General features: G+C 38.8%; 1 protein-coding gene across 12 annotated transcripts in view; it reads right to left on the bottom strand.

The window, feature by feature from the left end:
- Positions 1-17,209, bottom strand: part of LOC145529023 (uncharacterized) — a 1,122,255-nt gene that overhangs the window by 1,075,245 nt on the left and 29,801 nt on the right. Inside the window, exon 3 of one of the 12 annotated variants that reach the window (XR_014070847.1) lies at positions 38-321. The exons of the other annotated variants lie outside the window; for them this stretch is intronic. The gene's annotated coding sequence lies outside the window, so the exon portion shown is untranslated. The remainder of the gene's footprint in view (positions 1-37; positions 322-17,209) is intronic. 12 annotated transcript variants of the gene reach the window in all.

The following is a 17,209-nucleotide window of genomic DNA, read 5'->3' as shown; positions in this document are numbered from 1 at the left end:
CCAAGAAAACAAATCTCAACAGCTCCTTAAAGTCTACCTTCGATGATCAGGTTGCTTTTTTCTTGCTTTATTTGACTGCATCGGGTCTTGGCTGCAGTATGTCAGATCTTTCATTGTGGCGTGTGGGCTTCTCTGTAGTTGCAGCATGAGGGCTTAGTTGCCTCACAGCACGTGGGACCTTAGTCTCCCAACCAGGGATCAAACCCATGTGCCTTGGAAGATGAATTCTTAACCACCAGACCACCAGGGAAGTCCCGCCTCAGGTTGCTTTGAAGTTTTGCTTAGATACAGATTGTTTCACCACTCCTATGCCTGGTTAATCTATGTAAAAAATAAAATGTTAGTAATTCCCCACTAACAAACAAACAAACAAACAGGCAAGGCTATTATTTCATCTGTAATAATTTGGGCTAAGGAACTTAAGTGTTTATTCTGCAATATTATTTACAAGATTGGGGACAAATTTTCAGACTATTTAGATTATTCAACTCCTATGAACTGGAATTGTTATCTCCCAAAAGATTCTTTGGTGAGTTATTATCCTTAATAAAAGTTTTATCTCTCTAGACATTTCTAAGAAGATATAGTCCATTGAAGCATAGAAGAGTCATTCAGTAGGAATGATCTAATTACTCCATAGAACAATTAGCTAAGTACTCAATCAATATTAAAAAGCCTGATTTCCACACAGGTAAAAAAATCCAATAGCTGATATGAGATGCATGCAACTTTATTATAATTGAAGGCTTAATGCCATTGAGTTTATCATTACAGTCACTTTTATATATCCCAAGGATATCTGCAGCCTCCTTTTCCAGTACAAGGACAGTTTCCTTTATTTATGTATTGTCTAAAAAGGATGATCATCATGTGCAGGGAAAATGTAACACGTATTTATACTATTCTTTAAATTGACTGTAGTAGCAATAGCTTGGGAGAGCTGAAATATAGAGTTACAGTAATAACCATCCCTAGACTCATGTATGTTACTACTGTAGTGAGAGAACTATGATAAACTAAGTCACAAATGTATAACCTTAAACTAGTAAAGAAGAAAAATATGACATAATTTGTTATTAGAGGAATATAGCAATAGAGATACAAATGTTCCAGTGTACCAGCCCCAACCTCTGGCAGTTTGGGCCACACCCAGTAAGGAAGGGGTAACAATTTGGAATGTTAAAGTTGGTAAGTCCCCAAGGGTAAGGCAGTATGACTGACGTCCCGAGACTGTATTCCACCCTGAGCTGTATTCTCAGGAGCCTTGAAGTGAATAACCCCAAAATGGTCACTCTTGTCTCAGAGGTGAGTGGAGAAAAGCACACTGAAAATACTCAGCCTTGTTGGTTGAGAGGGGCAGCTTTCTTCAAAGGTATTTTGGTTTGGCTCCAGAAATAGCAAAAATTATCATTAATGAATGGAATGGGCCATTAAATACTTCGAACACTTCCTAAAGAATGGATCGTGAAGGCATTTGGTCCTGCCTCAGAAACATCACTCATTTATACACTCATATCCATGATTCCTGCCCCTCCCCTACTCTACTCTACTCATGACAATATTTAACAAGGAATTAAAATAAACCTCTGCCACTATGCTTTCAAACCTTTCCTCCTAAAGCCATGAACTTTTTTAGCCTAGAAGTAGAATGTTTACAGCCTGTGTTTCCAGGTGACCCATGTCTATCTGAATGCACCAGAGGGGAAAGATCTTTACATTATAAGTGAGAGAATTTGATAAGATGACATCTAGGTGCCCAGAGTCATACTTTGAAATACTTTCCTATCACTTACAAGTTGTCACTAAGAATGAAGTCACCAGCTTCACTTTCTATTTCCTGATACTATACTCAATGACCTCCGTTTTAGGAAAGTGACGAAGGGCCGGAAGAGTGCAGGCTCATCCGTGCAGCTATTGGGATCAAGACCAAGTGGAGTCGCTCAGTCGTGTCCGACTCTTTGCGACCCCGTGGACTGAAGCCACCACACTCCTCCGCCCACAGGATTTTTCAGGCAAGAGTACTGGAGTGGGGTGCCATTTCCTTCTCCAGAGGATCTTCCCAACCCAGGGATCAAACCCAGGTCTCCCGCATTGTAGGCAGACGCTTTACCGTCTGAGCCACCAGGGAACTCCCCACCCACCACCCACCCACCCACACACTCACCCACACACACACCTCACACACACACACATGGCCCACACACCACCCACCCACGCAGCACCCACACATCACACCCACACCACACACAACCACACCCACATCACATTGGGATAATTCAACATAAATGTGAGGACAAAATGGCCCTTAGGAGAAGGACCTGGCTCCACAGATGAGAGCTTGAGTCTTGCCACAGGATTAGAGAAAATGGTGAGGTTACTTGAATGAGAACCTGACATTTGGAGATTCATCAGTTGGAATCCCTTTTTCATTTCCCAAAGCACAACCAAAGATGTGGGCAGGGCTATCAGGTTGATGCTTTTCAATACTCTTCCAACCTTTGTAAAACTTATGTAGAGGGCTCTGTTCTGTAAGACTGAGTTCTTAGTTTACTTAGCAAAGGATATTGAAACTAGGCTGAAGCAAGGTAACAAAGCAGAAACACAACTACAACTTCCCAGGCCTGACCAGGGTTACAAAGCTCTCCACAATACCCAATATGATACTAACCAGTCAAACTGGTAAGAACAGTTGAAATAAACACACAGTCACATAAAGGGACAAAAAAAGAAGGAAAGATCTTAAAAGAACAAGAGACCCTTTGAAATGGGGGACCATGCCAATGCAGCAATTTCACAATCTTTATATATGAAGAGCTAGCGGGTACCCTCCAGCAGACCTTAATCCAATATAGCAGCAGCATTTGAACACTGGACCCAGCTAAGAATCCAGGGCAAAGCTAGATCACTGAGCCTGAAATGGCACTGCCCAGAATGAGGACTACCTTTAAAAAATGTGGGAAAAGGAAGATTTCCTTGGCAGTCCAGTGGTTAAGACATTATGTTTCCACTGCATAGGACATGGGTTCAATCTCTGGTCAGGGAAGTAAGATCCTGCAAGATGCATGATGCAGTCAAAAAATAGGGGGGAATAAAAAAAAATTGCTAAAGGATCCAGGAGGAGACCTTTCTGTCAGATTTCAAGGTTGGCCCCAGACCCTTGGAAAAGTTGCATTAAATAGAGTAGTTACACAGCTATACAATACCCTCTGCCACACTCTGACCTGTGTATGATGAGTAATACATTGCTTTAGCCTTCACCGAAGGGCTTCACGTGTGACACCAGATCTGTATGACCAGCTAACAGCAAATCTGCCTTTTGCACAGCACACCACTCCTCCCTTCCTTGACATAGTGGTGGTGCATGGCCTTTACAGACAAGAAGCTAATACCCACAGCAAACAAAAGCAAGGGCATGTTTTTACCCCTTATGTAGACTTGAGTCTTAAGAAGCCTTCTTTCTTCTTGGGCACACTATAGGGCACATATTTTTTCATTCCATAAACAATAACCAAAGAGAAATAAAGCAAGCAGTCAGTTAGTTTGCTTATAGAACTCTTATTTTCTATGAAAGCAAACAGTGAGCACCTATTTTTTGCCAAGCATTTTAGGAAGCCTTCTTTTAAACAGTAACAATCTGAAAATTAGATGGTACTTCAAACTAAAATCCCCCAGGATTTTGTTGTTTTAGAACTGAAAGTACTGGAGGATGTTTAGAACAGATGGTCTCAAAAGGATATCTGAATTGGGTGCTCCCAAGAAGGAGAATGTGATTGCTCTTATCGCCGCTTGCCTAAAACATCACAGTAAATTCCTAATTGGTGTCCCTACCTCCTATCCACTGTCTCCTCTCAGATCCACTTTTCCCAAGCTGTCAGAGCCATCTTACTAAAAAATCAATCTTAGCATTTCACTTTCTCCTTTTTTCTTCCCTCAAGTCCAAACTTGTTATCATGAATCTTGCAAGCCTTTTATCACCTAGTTCTGACATCTTTTTCCAATCTCATCCCCTCTCCTGCAAAGGCTAGAATATCTTCCTAACCTACAACTGAGAAGAAGTTTAGAAAATGCTACTAATCTTTATAATTTCATATTGTCCGTGGCACTGGGACAATAATATAGTAGCTCTTTCCCAGAAACAGTCTTATAAAAACCCCAAAGGAGCCAATGGTTAGACTCTGATTCAAAGTACAACTGTTAACAGAAGCATTCTCATTGCTGTGAGCTGTGGGATTTTTCTTTTTTAAGCAAAGCTACATAGAATATTATTTGTGCCACAGTGAAGGAGATTCAGGCCAGAATTTTAAAGAGCATCATAAAATCTGCTGAGAATAAGCAGTGACCACAAACTTTAACCCAATACCCCTTTGGATTGTGATAATATAATGGTTCAAAAATGGACCCTGGGGTCTTACGCTGCCATTAATCTCTCTGAATGGTGTCTTTATTTGCTGGAATAGCCATGAACAGATTTTCAAAGTAAAAATCAAATCTGGCTTGAGCTTAGAGAAAGGAGATGAGAGGATGCTTCTGTCCTCTCTGGCTTGCTCTCCACCTGGCCTGGACCCTCTTGCTGCTCAGTGCCAGGCCTGCTACTGTGTGCACCACGTATCATAGTTCCCCTCGTCTCGCTGCCTCCTTCCACCCCTAACCAGTGTGGCTCACATTCTCTCAGCACCTACTCCCAAGTAAGGGTTGATTGAATTATTGGTCCCACGTAGTCCCCTTTTGTAGGATTAAACATCCATACCATATGACATGTCACTTTGTATGACCTCCCACTGTGGGTAAAATATACTTTCCTGCCCCTTTGATACTGGCTTTGCTCTAGTCACTGAATGTTAGTGGACATGACATGAGCAGAGACCTTTATCGTGCTTGCACAGTTTGGCTTGTACTTTGTGCTCCATGAGGAAAATAACATCCCCAGGTAGCAGCTGGTCCAAGGAGAATGAGAAAACTGGGGTGTATGTAAATGCAACTGATCCTAGCCAAATGCAGCAAAACCACAGACAACCCACAGCCCCATGAGCAAAATTATATAAATGTCTGTCTTTGTAAAACCCTGAGTTTTTGAGATGGTTGTTACTCAGAATTATTGTGATAAGAATTGAGTAATACCCTATCTAATAAATCCAATATTATCTTGTATAGTCAGACTTTTATCTGTGAAATGGAAATAAGAAAAAAAACCTAACTCAAATGGTTATAGCAAGAAATTAATGAGATAAAAATTGTAAAACCCCTAGGTAGCGGCTGGCCCACAGAAAAATACTTTATAGTAATTTTGAGGTTATTTGATCGATTGGTTACTTTTGCAAGTGTATTTGCATTTTCAAACATTTTCCCCAAACAGAAGGATCGAATTTATAAGTTCAGCTAAGTACTCTGCCCACTAATAAGCCACAGTGCCTGTTTGGGAAGGTCCAAAGTGGAAAAATTCAGGAAGAGCTGAGAGAAGATACAGAAAACACATAAGCATTTACTTGGAATATTAGGGAGGCAGAATACACTTTGGAGGACATTCAGGCCAGTCTCCAAAGAGATAAGTAGCTTGACCAAAATCCTAGAACTTAGGCTCCTTTTAGCCCTCTCCTGACTTACACAACCAAGATAAACCTTAATAAGCTCTTCTTAGTACTAAGCATTTGCCTCCAACAAAGCTTCTAATCTGACTCACAATTCTTCAAAGTTCACTTTTGAGGGAAACATTACTAAATCCTAGGGAAACAGAGGGCTTCCCAGGTGGCTCAGCAGTAAAGAACTCACCTGCAATGCAGAAGATGTGGGTTCAATCCCTCTGTGAGGAAGATCCCCTGGACAAGGAAATGGCAACCCACTCCAATATTCTTGCCTGGAGAATTTTATGGACAGAGGAGCCTGGTGGGCTGCAGTCCATGGGGTAGCAAGAGTCCTACATGACTGAGTGACAACAACCACCACAGGAACGTAGATGGACCTGGTTAGAATTAACACTGATTCCTCCAGCTCCCTTTCTAAAGAAATCTATTTCTTTCACTAAGTTCTGAGTAAATATGACTGTCAAAGCCAAAATGCTTCCCATAAAAACCTCATCCTTTTCTCTAAGTACTTTAAGTGATTTGAACAAAACCACTTTATGCTTAGTTACACAATAGTTTTACTACAGCGTTTTAAAATAGGACAGCACTTTAACCCAGAGAAGTGAATATCTGATGGTGAACTTGGAAGCATGGCAGCAAGTGAATAGTGGAGAGAGATTTGAGGGGAAGAGGAAGATTTATAAGGCCCTGAAAATCAAAGCAAATATTCATTTATTTATTTCATTTAGTGACCAAGTCAATCATGGTGGCTAAACCAGGACAAATGTACGGAAGGATTTCAACTGGTTTTTCAAGAACCTGAAAAAGTATGCTGTGCTTCTTTCTCTTATAAAAAGTAATAGGTCAAATGTGAGTAGTTTTCATCACCCCTTGGGCATCAAGATTCTGAGTCATGCCAACATGTATGTCTATTCTGAAGGAAGCTAATGTTTTTTTTTCTATAAGAAAACAGACGGACATTTATTAGGCACCTCCTATGTACTCTTCTAGGAGTCTTACAATGTTACAAAGCAGGTAAAGGGCCAGCTTCATGGGCATATGACAAGTGCGATCAGATAGAGCCTCTCTCTTAATAGTGTTGCCATGTTGAAATTCTTAATTTTAATTTTGAGCATGTGTTTTGTAAGTGAAGTTCAGTGGGACAACAGGGGATGCACATGAGCAGAACAAATACACGCATGTGTCAACTATAACTTGCCACTCCATTCATATAGCCTTCACAGCTTCCATAACATGCTTATTTCCCTTTGAGTCTCACTAAAACTCAATGCACAGTGGGTCCACCAGAATTCTGTGCTCACGTTCCATACGACACATCTATGTCATATGTGTCAGTGGGGTCACTGATACATAGGAATCCATGCTCTATCCTTTTGAAAGGGGCCTTGCTTAGAGCACAAGCAGAAGATAATGGTGTTCTAAGAAACATGAACAACCAAGGGACCCAATCATATCCTTTTTTAATCGTGTTACTTTCCAGTAGCACTAACATTAAATATCATGACATAAAGTAAAAAAAAGTAAAGGTAAGGAAACCCACAGTTGAGTTCATTTCAGACCTTTCCTTCTCATCACTAAGTTAGACCTAAAGTGTATTGGTATGATATGCATATATAAAGAACTGAAATTAAATGTTAGCTTTGTGCAGCTTTTTTCCCCACTGTTCTGATAAGAATGAACTATATATGCATGTATAAGCTATGGAATACTAATGATTCCACATAAAAAGTAAGTGCCCTTATATTTATATTTATGGGCTTCCCAGGTGGCTCTGTGGAGGAGGCAATGGCAACCCACTCCAGTACTCTTGCCTGGAAAATCCCATGGATGGAGGAGCCTGATAGGCTGCAGTCCATGGGGTCGCTAAGAATCGGACACGACTGCGCAACTTCACTTTCACTTTTCACTTTCATGCATTGGAGAAAGAAATGGCAACCCACTCCAGTGTTCTTGCCTGGAGAATCCCAGGGATGGCAGAGCCTGGTGGGCTGCCATCTATGGGGTCACACAGAGTCGGACATGACTGAAGCGACTTAGCAGCAGCAGCAGGTGGCTCTGATGCTAAAGAACCTGCCTGCCAATGTAGGAGACATAAGAGACGCGGGTTTGATTCCTGGGTCAGGAAGATCCCCTGGCGGAGGGCATGCAAACTCACTCCTATATTCTTGCCTGGACAATTTCACAGACAGAGGATCCTAATGGGTTACAGTCCACAGGGTCGCAAAGAGCTGGACACGACTGAAGCGACTTAACATACACACAGACATACTTTCATTTACAATTATATATTGCAAATATGTATTGGCATTATATAGCATAAAGATGAATGGTAAGATCCAAGTTAATAATTTAAAATATTTTTCTGAACTTACAATGATTATACCATTATGTTTTATAAGTTATAAAATTTTATAAAGGAAAAAACACTTTACATATCAGTACCAGCTATAGCTGGCCCTGAGTTGGTACCATTATCCCTCATATATATAAGAAAACTGAGACTCAGTGAGATTAAGTAGCTTTCCCAAGATCACAGAACTAGCAACTGGCAGACACCAAGATTCAAACATAAGCCTGACTCCAAAGATATTGTTCCTCTACCAGTTCATACTGCATCCAAACAGCAGCTGGGAAAAGAGCCAAGAGAAACTACCGATTCAGGCTTGGCCTGAATCTGTTGCTTTAACTCCTGTCCAAATAAACTTGCTTGGAGCAAAGATTTTGGTTAAGACCTACCTCACATACTACAAAGTAGCTGTAAAGTTAAGAAGTCTGTTTTAGGAAACTTCTAGCATTCTTTTCATTAATCTGTGATCTTATTTCTCAACTACAGGCTTGAGATCATCAATTCAAATAGAAGTTTATCAAGCTCAGTTGTCAAATAAGAACCTTCAGTTATCTTTCAAACTCTTTTTTTCTAAATCTCACATATTTCTAAATTTCATATACTAAGTCACATGAAAATATTTTAACATTTTTATACTATGTCATAATTACTAACTGAACAGTCCAAGGAATTATGTTAGTGTGACTGCAATACAAATTTTTCTAATGACTTTTGCCCACTCAATTTTTACCTGATATTTCATAAGCATCCTGTTGTCCGCAAGATCTTAGACCACTAACAATTTACCTTCTGGCTTGAGCAGGCATTTTCGTAGATTCACAGCAACAGTTTCTAAGGCCCCTCTCTCAACTTTCCCCTTAGCATTTACAAAGTCAGAGTCAGAAAGCATATATACTAACAATAGTTAAGGGATCATAATTCTTCACAAACTATAAATGGTCAGTGAGAGAGTAATCTTTCTACCACACCTGAAGGGGGAAATGTGTTTCTAAAGCTAAAAAATACAGATATTTCCTTTCATCTTCTTTAAATAAAAGTAACCACCATGCTTGATGGTAACACATATATATATGCACATATATACACATGTATATGTGTGTATATATACACATACATTCACTTTTTCCCTCTATATCATGATATTACTGCCATAGCTAGAAATGTGAAATACTTATGTCAAAAATTTTATCACAGCAACTCTTCCTTTGAGACTTTCAGAGAATTGAATATAATTTATAGATATTTCCAGACATAGAACACAAATACTGCTGTCAAGAAAATTTCCTCTAAGAATGATGCAGCAAAGATGTTACTGTCAGAAAAACAATGAATTCTTCAATGATAATTTCTATAATACATTCCTGAAAGTGTAGGAATAACACTACATAAATATCCTTATTTGAACAACTTGAGAAGACATGCATAAACATAAACTGTATTTATAGGTTTAAAAATTGCACTACATGAAGTCCTGAAAAATATTCCTTTTGATTTTTTAAATCCATGGAGTCCCACTGCTAGCTGAAGAATAAAATAAAAAGTGGAGGATGCAAAGACACACAACCAGGGACTTTTCAAAACAAAACTAAATTGGTCTACCATCATAAAATGGCTTTCAATAAGAGAGAAATTATAATTTTCCTCATGCCAAAAACTGCTCATCTGGCCCCCACAGCTCAAGAGCCAGAAAAAAATTCCAAGAGGGAGAAAAATAGTGAGTCTACTATATAAGAAGAAACTAAAAGCAAATGATATTCTTATTTAGAAAATAGAGCCTGAGAAATTATGATTCTAATTTAAAGATGCATATACTATATAAATATAGTGATGAGTCCCTAGGGTCATGCCCATTAAATTCAAACACATGTCAGTGTTATTCCTAACCTGAAATATCAATTTAATAATTTATAATGAGAAGTGGACCAGATATTGCTGAGAATGTTAGGTACATTCAAGAGGACAAATTGAAGTCTGATGGTTGTTTATGAGGCTATAATTAGAAAAAGGATTGGTGCTTACTTACAGAATAGGTCCAAAACTCTGGGAGCTAAATTTTAAAATCCTTTCTCCTTTCCAGAATATTTCTTTCCAAAGAACCTGTCACTAGAAAGGGAGTACCCTGAAAAACATAATAGGTTCCAGGGATCTTTAAAGTAATCAATAATAGAACTGTAAGAGCTATTTAAGGAAATCTAAAAACACTAGATTTTAGATTTGGAGGTGGCTCAGACGCTAAAGCGTCTGCCTACAATGCGGGAGACCCGGGTTCAATCCCTGGGTTGGGAAGATCTCCTGGAGAAGGAAATGGTAACCCACTCCAGCAGTCTTGCCTGGAAAATCCTATGGACAGAGGAGCCTGGTAGGCTACAGTCAATAGGGTCGCCAACAGTCGAACACGACTGAGGGATTTCACTTTCAAAAACACTAGCTGCTAAGTCACCTCAATCGTGTCCGACTCTGTGCGACCACATAGAAGGCAGCCCACCAAGCTCCCCCGTCCCTGGGATTCTCCAGGCAAGAACATTGGAGTGGGTTGCCATTTCCTTCTCCAATGCATGAAAGTGAAAAGTGAAAGTGAAGTTGCTCGGTCGTATCCAACTCTTAGCGACCCCATGGACTGCAGCCCACCAGGCACCTCCATCCATGGGACTTTCCAGGCAAGAGTACTGGAGTGAGGTGCCATTGCCTTCTCCGTTAAAAACACTAGAGTAAATCCCTAACTCTTCAGGGAGAATACTTATAGTCTCCCATAAAACATCTCCTCATTTTACTATAGAAACACCCTGCTGATTGGCTCCAGCCACACCACAATGCTTCTGGGCTGAAGGTACTGCTGGAGTCCATCTTCAAAGCCCCCAAGAGTCGCATCCATCTGAATGTTTCTCCCCCCTTCAAAAGTAAAACTAGACTCAGGTAGACCCAACCAGAAAAGTTTCTTTGCTGTTGCTTTTCATTTACTTCCTCCTCCCTGTTCCTCAATCAAATTCTTTTCTCAGCTCCTTTTTTCTCCAAAAAGCTAAATCATTTAATGTCTGATAATGTATTTAATGTATTATTCTTCCCAGTGGGTTTGCATTTTTACCAGGTAAAATGCCTGTCTAGACATATCTCAGGCTTCAGGGCCTCTGATAAGGTTATGATTTTTTTTCAAGTATGTACAAGAATCATTAAGAGCTTATTTAAAATGCCAGTCTCAACTCCTACAGATTTTTAAATTTAAGGTAGCACCCAGAAACCTGAACTTATAACAAATAACCTGCCCCAACCCTCTGTGATGCTTAGGTGAGCAATCTGAAAACCACTCTTTGAGGAAATGTTGCAAAACAAGGTATTTTTTGATTAAGGAAGTCTAGATTATCAGAAACCATTGGCAGGTATAGCTCCCTCCCTCTCTCTTCAACCAGTACCAGCACCTCTTTATAATTATAGCTATTTATTTCCTAACCAGTTACAATTATTCTGCTGCTCACCCTGCAAATCCAGGCCTATAAGTGTCCACTCTGTATGCCAACAGGCATACAAATTGCACCTTGATTCAGGTGGACTTCATGTTAAAGTCAGGCTCTTGTTCTCAAGTTCTGAGATTTGTCTAGTGACATAGCTGATTTAAATGCCATGATTCGTGGCTTGAGGCTCTTTCCTACTATGTCCTCTCAGCATTTGCCTGCTCTCTGGGCTTTCCAAGCTCCACAAGCTGTCAGTCTCTGATGACCACAGACCACATTTTGCTGATCAAGAACTTTGATGCTGATCCTCCTAAGCCCCTGTTTTTCCAAGGTTGGTTAATGGACCACTCACATCTTTTAAAATCTGGGTAACTAGGGGTGGAATCCAGAAACACACATTTAATAAGTTCCTCAGGTATACTCAGTGTAAATATCATTGGCATTAAGCAATTTCTCAAAATTGCCTAATGATAAAAAGCATCAGGACACTGAAAAATAGTTTGCTAGACCTCACCATCTGGTGATGCTGATGGGGGAGGGGGTAAGCTTAATTCTTAACAAGTGTTCCAAGCTAGTTCGAATAACAGCAATTTGAGAAACCCTGACCTAAAGTAACAATATAAGATTTTAACATCAGGATATCTTTACAAGTTCAGATATATTATTCTGAATATTAAAACTAGGAGCATGAAGGTGGCTGGTATTATAAAGGTAATCAGAAGATAACAAGTAGCTTAACAGGAAGGCTTGCACTTGTATTTCATCTCTCAGATGCAAATATGTTAAGTGGTAATGAACAGATTTTTAAGTAATACTTGAATACTTAAAAACTCATGTTGCAAGAGTGTGATTTTTCAGTTCCCTTTTAAAAGATGAATTACTTTGGAAGAGTTTTCCCCATGAACACATCAAAAAAAATACATCTACATGTGGAGCAATTCTCACTAAAAACAGACTGGAGACTCGCACAAAAACTCATATAACCAAGGCTGTAAGAAAAATTCACACAGAGTCGGATAGGACAGGAAGAAAAGTGGTAAGTATGGGACCTGGGACCCTGGCAGGGAACAGAGAAGAGGAGGAGGGTTACACAGGCTTAGAGATCTTCCCTGGGGAGGGAGTGGTATGAACCACATATTTGTGCAGCCCACCCCTGGGGTCCAACACTAGTAGGCCAAATGCCCTTAGTTGGTTTGAAAACCAGTGGGACTGATAGCTGTAAGAAACCTAGTCTCCAATCGTGAAAAGCATTCACACACTAGATTACTCCCAAAACAAGGCAGAAGAAGCAGACTGAAACTGCCCAGGACTCCAGCTCAGTTTCCTGTGACCATCATGGCACATGCTCCAGACTGAGCCAAGCACACGCTGTGGCCCATCTTGTTCCATGACACAGTTCCACACCAGGACAAAGGCTGCTGCAGCCAAGAAAGTGTGCAGTTGTGGGGGATACAGCTGGCTCCCACCTGGAATGGCATCTGAGCAGTGTGAGGGCAGCTATTATTAACACTTGCAGAGACAGCAAATCAGGAGTGGTACAGAATGGTGACTGGTGCCAGAACCACCCCAGCACGTACCCCAGCCCACACCAAGCACCTACTCCAAAACTTCTTGCTCAGTACTGCTCTCCTCTGGGCTGAAGGTGCCAATGCTAGGAAAGCAGAGAAGAGAACCAGCTCAGACCCAAACCTCAGGGCTTCTGCTCCAGCCGTTGGGGACCCAACTCTGCCCCTGATGGAGTGATATTGGCCACTAAGCAGAGAAGAAGCCCCAGCTCACATCGAGCCCTGTATCTAACCCCTCCACCTCTGGCCCCACTGCCTACTAAGGAGATAGGTCCAAACACGCCCTGTAGGAAGATGCAGCTTATGCTTAGTTGAGATCCAGCTCTCCCACCAAAGTCACTGGTCACATGCAGACTGCACAGGAATGCTACTATAATACAAAAGAACACTCTTTCAAGACCAAGATAGGTAACAGTTTCACATAATTTCACAGAGACAGAGAAAGTTAAGCAAAATGGAAGGCAGAAATTTGTTTCAAATGAAAAAACAAGAAAAAAACCTGAAAACCAATAAGATAGAGATAATTTACTAGGTAGAGAATAGAAAGCATTAGTAATAAGAAAGAGAACTGATCTTGGGAAAAGAATAGATGAACACAAGAAGAATTTTAACAAGGAACTGGACAATTTAAAAAGAACCAGACAGAACTGAAGAATACACCAAATGAAATGAAGAACACACTAGGAGGAATTAACAGCAGACTAGGTGATACTGAAGAAAGCATAAATGATCTGAAAGCTAGAATAATGGAACGGCAAAAAGAAAAACAAATTTAAAAAATAATGTCAGTTTAATGGGCCTCTGGGACAACATCAAGTATATCAACATTTATATCATAAGGGGTCCCAAGAGGAGAAAACAAAGAGAAAGGAGTTTAAAATGTATTCAATGAAATTATGACTGAAACTTCCTGAAACAGAAGAAGGAAACAATTATTCAGGTACAGGAAGCACAGACAGTTCCAAACAAGATGAATCCAAACAGACCCACATCAAGACATATCAAGCAAAGGAAATAAATGCAAAAAAAGAGGAGGGGGGGAACCTGATTAAATTTAAAAGCTTTTGTCTAGCAAAAGAAACCATTGACAAAATGAAAAGACAACATACTGAAAGTAAAAAAATATTTGCACATGATATGACTAATAGGGGGTTAAATTAAAAACATAAAACAGTTCATAAAATTCAACATCAAAAAAAACAAACAACCAATTTTAAGATGGACAGAAGACCTAAATAGACATTTTTCCAAAGAGGACATTCAGATGGCCAACAGGCACATGAGAAAAATGCTCAACATTGTTAACCATCAGAGAAATTAGAAACACAATGAGATTTTCCTTCACACCTGTCAGAATGGCTATCATCAAAAAGAACACGAATAGCAAATGCTGGCAAGGATGTAGAGAAAAGGGAAGCACTGTACACCACTGGTGTAAATGTTAATTGGTACAGTCACTGAAAAACAGTATGGAGGTTTCTCAAAAAACTTAAAGTAGAAATACCATACAATCCAGTAATTCCACTGCTGGGTATATATCCAAAGAAAATGAAAACATTAATTCAAAAAGATACACACACTCCCACTCTTCATAGCAGCATTATACATTTGCCAATATATAGAAGCAACCCAAGTGTCCATCAACAGACAAATGGATAAAGAAAATGTAATACATAGATATATATAGATATATATCACCACACACGCATGGTAGACTATTAGCCATAAAAAAGTAAAATTTTGCCATTTACAACACAGAGAGGCCTGGAAAGCATTATGCTTAAAGTCAAAGACAAATGCTGTATGATATCACTTATATGTGGGATCTAAAAAGTAAAATGAATGAGTATAACAAAACAGAAACAGACTCACAGGAGTAAAAACAAGCTAACTGGCTACCAGCAGTAACAAGGAAGAAGGAAGAGGCAAGATAGGGGGTAGGGGATTAAGGGGTTACAAACTACTATGTATAAAACAAATAAGATACAAGGATATATTGCATGGTACAAAGAATATAGTCAATATTTCATAATAACTATAAATGGGGTACAATCTATTAAAATACTGAATCAAAGAAATTGTACACCTGAAACTAATATAATATTGCAAACTATACTTCAATAAAAATATTTTTAAAAATAAGATAAAAGATGAATTACTTCAATTCTTTAAATCATATTCTGAATTTAGCTTGTAAATAAAGTAATTCAATGGGTAAAATCTTTGGCAGTTATAATATTATATATAATATATGTAAGATTTATATCTATATAAATAATATTTTGTTATGTTTACATATTTTACTAATATATTTAAATAATATATGATTATTTAAACTATCTTTGGAACACTATTCTAGATACATAACTACTACTGGAGCTTATTTTTAAATATTCTGAGTTAAATATTGGAGGCCCATATCTCTGTCATCCTTCCAATACATCTCTCCTAAATTTCAGAATATCTTTGGAATTGTTTAAAATAATAAAAACACAAAAAGTTCTAATTTCAGGACTTCCCTGGTGATGCAGTGCCTAAGACTCCAAACTCCCAATGCAGGGGGCTCAGGTTCGATACCTGGTCAGGGAACTAGGCCCCACAAGCTGCAATTAAAGATCCCATGTGCAACAATGGAGATCAAAGATCCTGAGTGCAGCAGCTAAAGTCTGGCTCAGCCATATAAATAACTAATTTTTTTTAAGTTCTAACTTCATAGATTATAATCATTCTATCACAAGAGGTCTAAAACATTAGAAATACATAGCTAGAAGTTGGAGGCAGAAAATGCTATGAATTCTGAATAGCTATGTGCACAAAGTAGAGAACTGTTAATTAACACTGTTAGTCAACTATACTACAATATAAAATAAAACGTTTTAAATAAATTAATATATAAAATGATAAAATTAAAGAAAAATAACACTAATTCAAAAAGATACATGTACCTCAATGTTCATAGCAGCATTACTTACAATTGCCAAGATATGGAAGCAATCTAAGTGTCTATCAACAGATGAATGGAGAAAGATTATATATATATATATATATGTTATATATATATAGTACATATAATATATGTATATGCTTATACATACATATTATATACAGTACATATAATATACATATATATCTATATATAGGGGCTTCCCTGGTAGCTCAGCTAGTAAAGAATCTGCCTGCACAGGAAACCCCAGTTCGATCCCTGGCTTGGGAAGATCCCCTGAAGAAGGGCATGGCAACCCACTCCAGTATTCTTGCCTAGAGAATCCCCATGAACAGAGGAGCCTGGTGGGCTACAGTCCAAGGGGTCACAAAGAGTCAGACATGACTGAGCACAGCACAGCACAAATGTATATATATAATGGAACGTTATTCAGCCATAAAAAAGAACGAAATTTGCCATTTGCAACAACGTGGATGGACTTGGAGGGTATTAAGTGAAATAAGTCAGACAGAGAAAGACAAATATCCTATGACATCACTTACAAGTAGAAGCTAAAAAATACAACAAACTAGTGAATATAGCAAGAAAGAACAGACTCATAGATAGAACATACTAGTGATTACTGAAGTGGGAGGGGCAATATAGGGGCAGGGAATTAAGCGGTACAAACTATTATGTATAAAATAAGCTGTAAGAGTATATTGTATAACACAGAGACTATAGCCAATTAATATATTTTATAATATATTAGTGTAATAGTATATTATAATAATATACTATTATTATATTTTATAACAACTATAAATGGAGTATAACCTTTAAAAATTATGAATTACTATACTGTATACCTGTAACATATAATGTTGTATATCAACTATACTTCCACTTACAAATTTTTTTAAAGATTGAAACAACCAAAAATAAATAAATAAACTTTTAAAACAAGAGTTAGCACATTCCCTATGTGGAAGACAATGTGGAGGTCTCCTTCCCACAATATTACAGGCACCCAATCAGGAAGCAACAGTTAGAACTGGACATAGAACAACAGACTGGTTCCAAATAGGAAAAGGAGTACGTCAAGGCTGTATATTGTCACCCTGCTTATTTAACTTATATACAGAGTACATCATGAGAAACGCTGGGCTGGAGGAAACACAAGCTGGAATCAAGATTGCTGGGAGAAATATCAATAACCTCATATATGCAGATAACACCACCCTTATGGCAGAAAGTGAAGAAGAACTAAAGAGCCTCTTGATGAAAGTGAAAGAGGAGAGTGAAAAAGTTGGCTTAAAGCTCAACATTCAGAAAACTAAGATCATGGC

Source organism: Giraffa tippelskirchi, chromosome 12 (genome assembly GCF_054371585.1).
Source record: "Giraffa tippelskirchi isolate mGirTip1 chromosome 12, T2T-mGirTip1v1.2.pri, whole genome shotgun sequence".
In the NCBI taxonomy this organism is placed as follows: Eukaryota; Metazoa; Chordata; class Mammalia; order Artiodactyla; family Giraffidae; genus Giraffa; species Giraffa tippelskirchi.
This window is presented reverse-complemented; position numbering and strand designations above follow the sequence as displayed.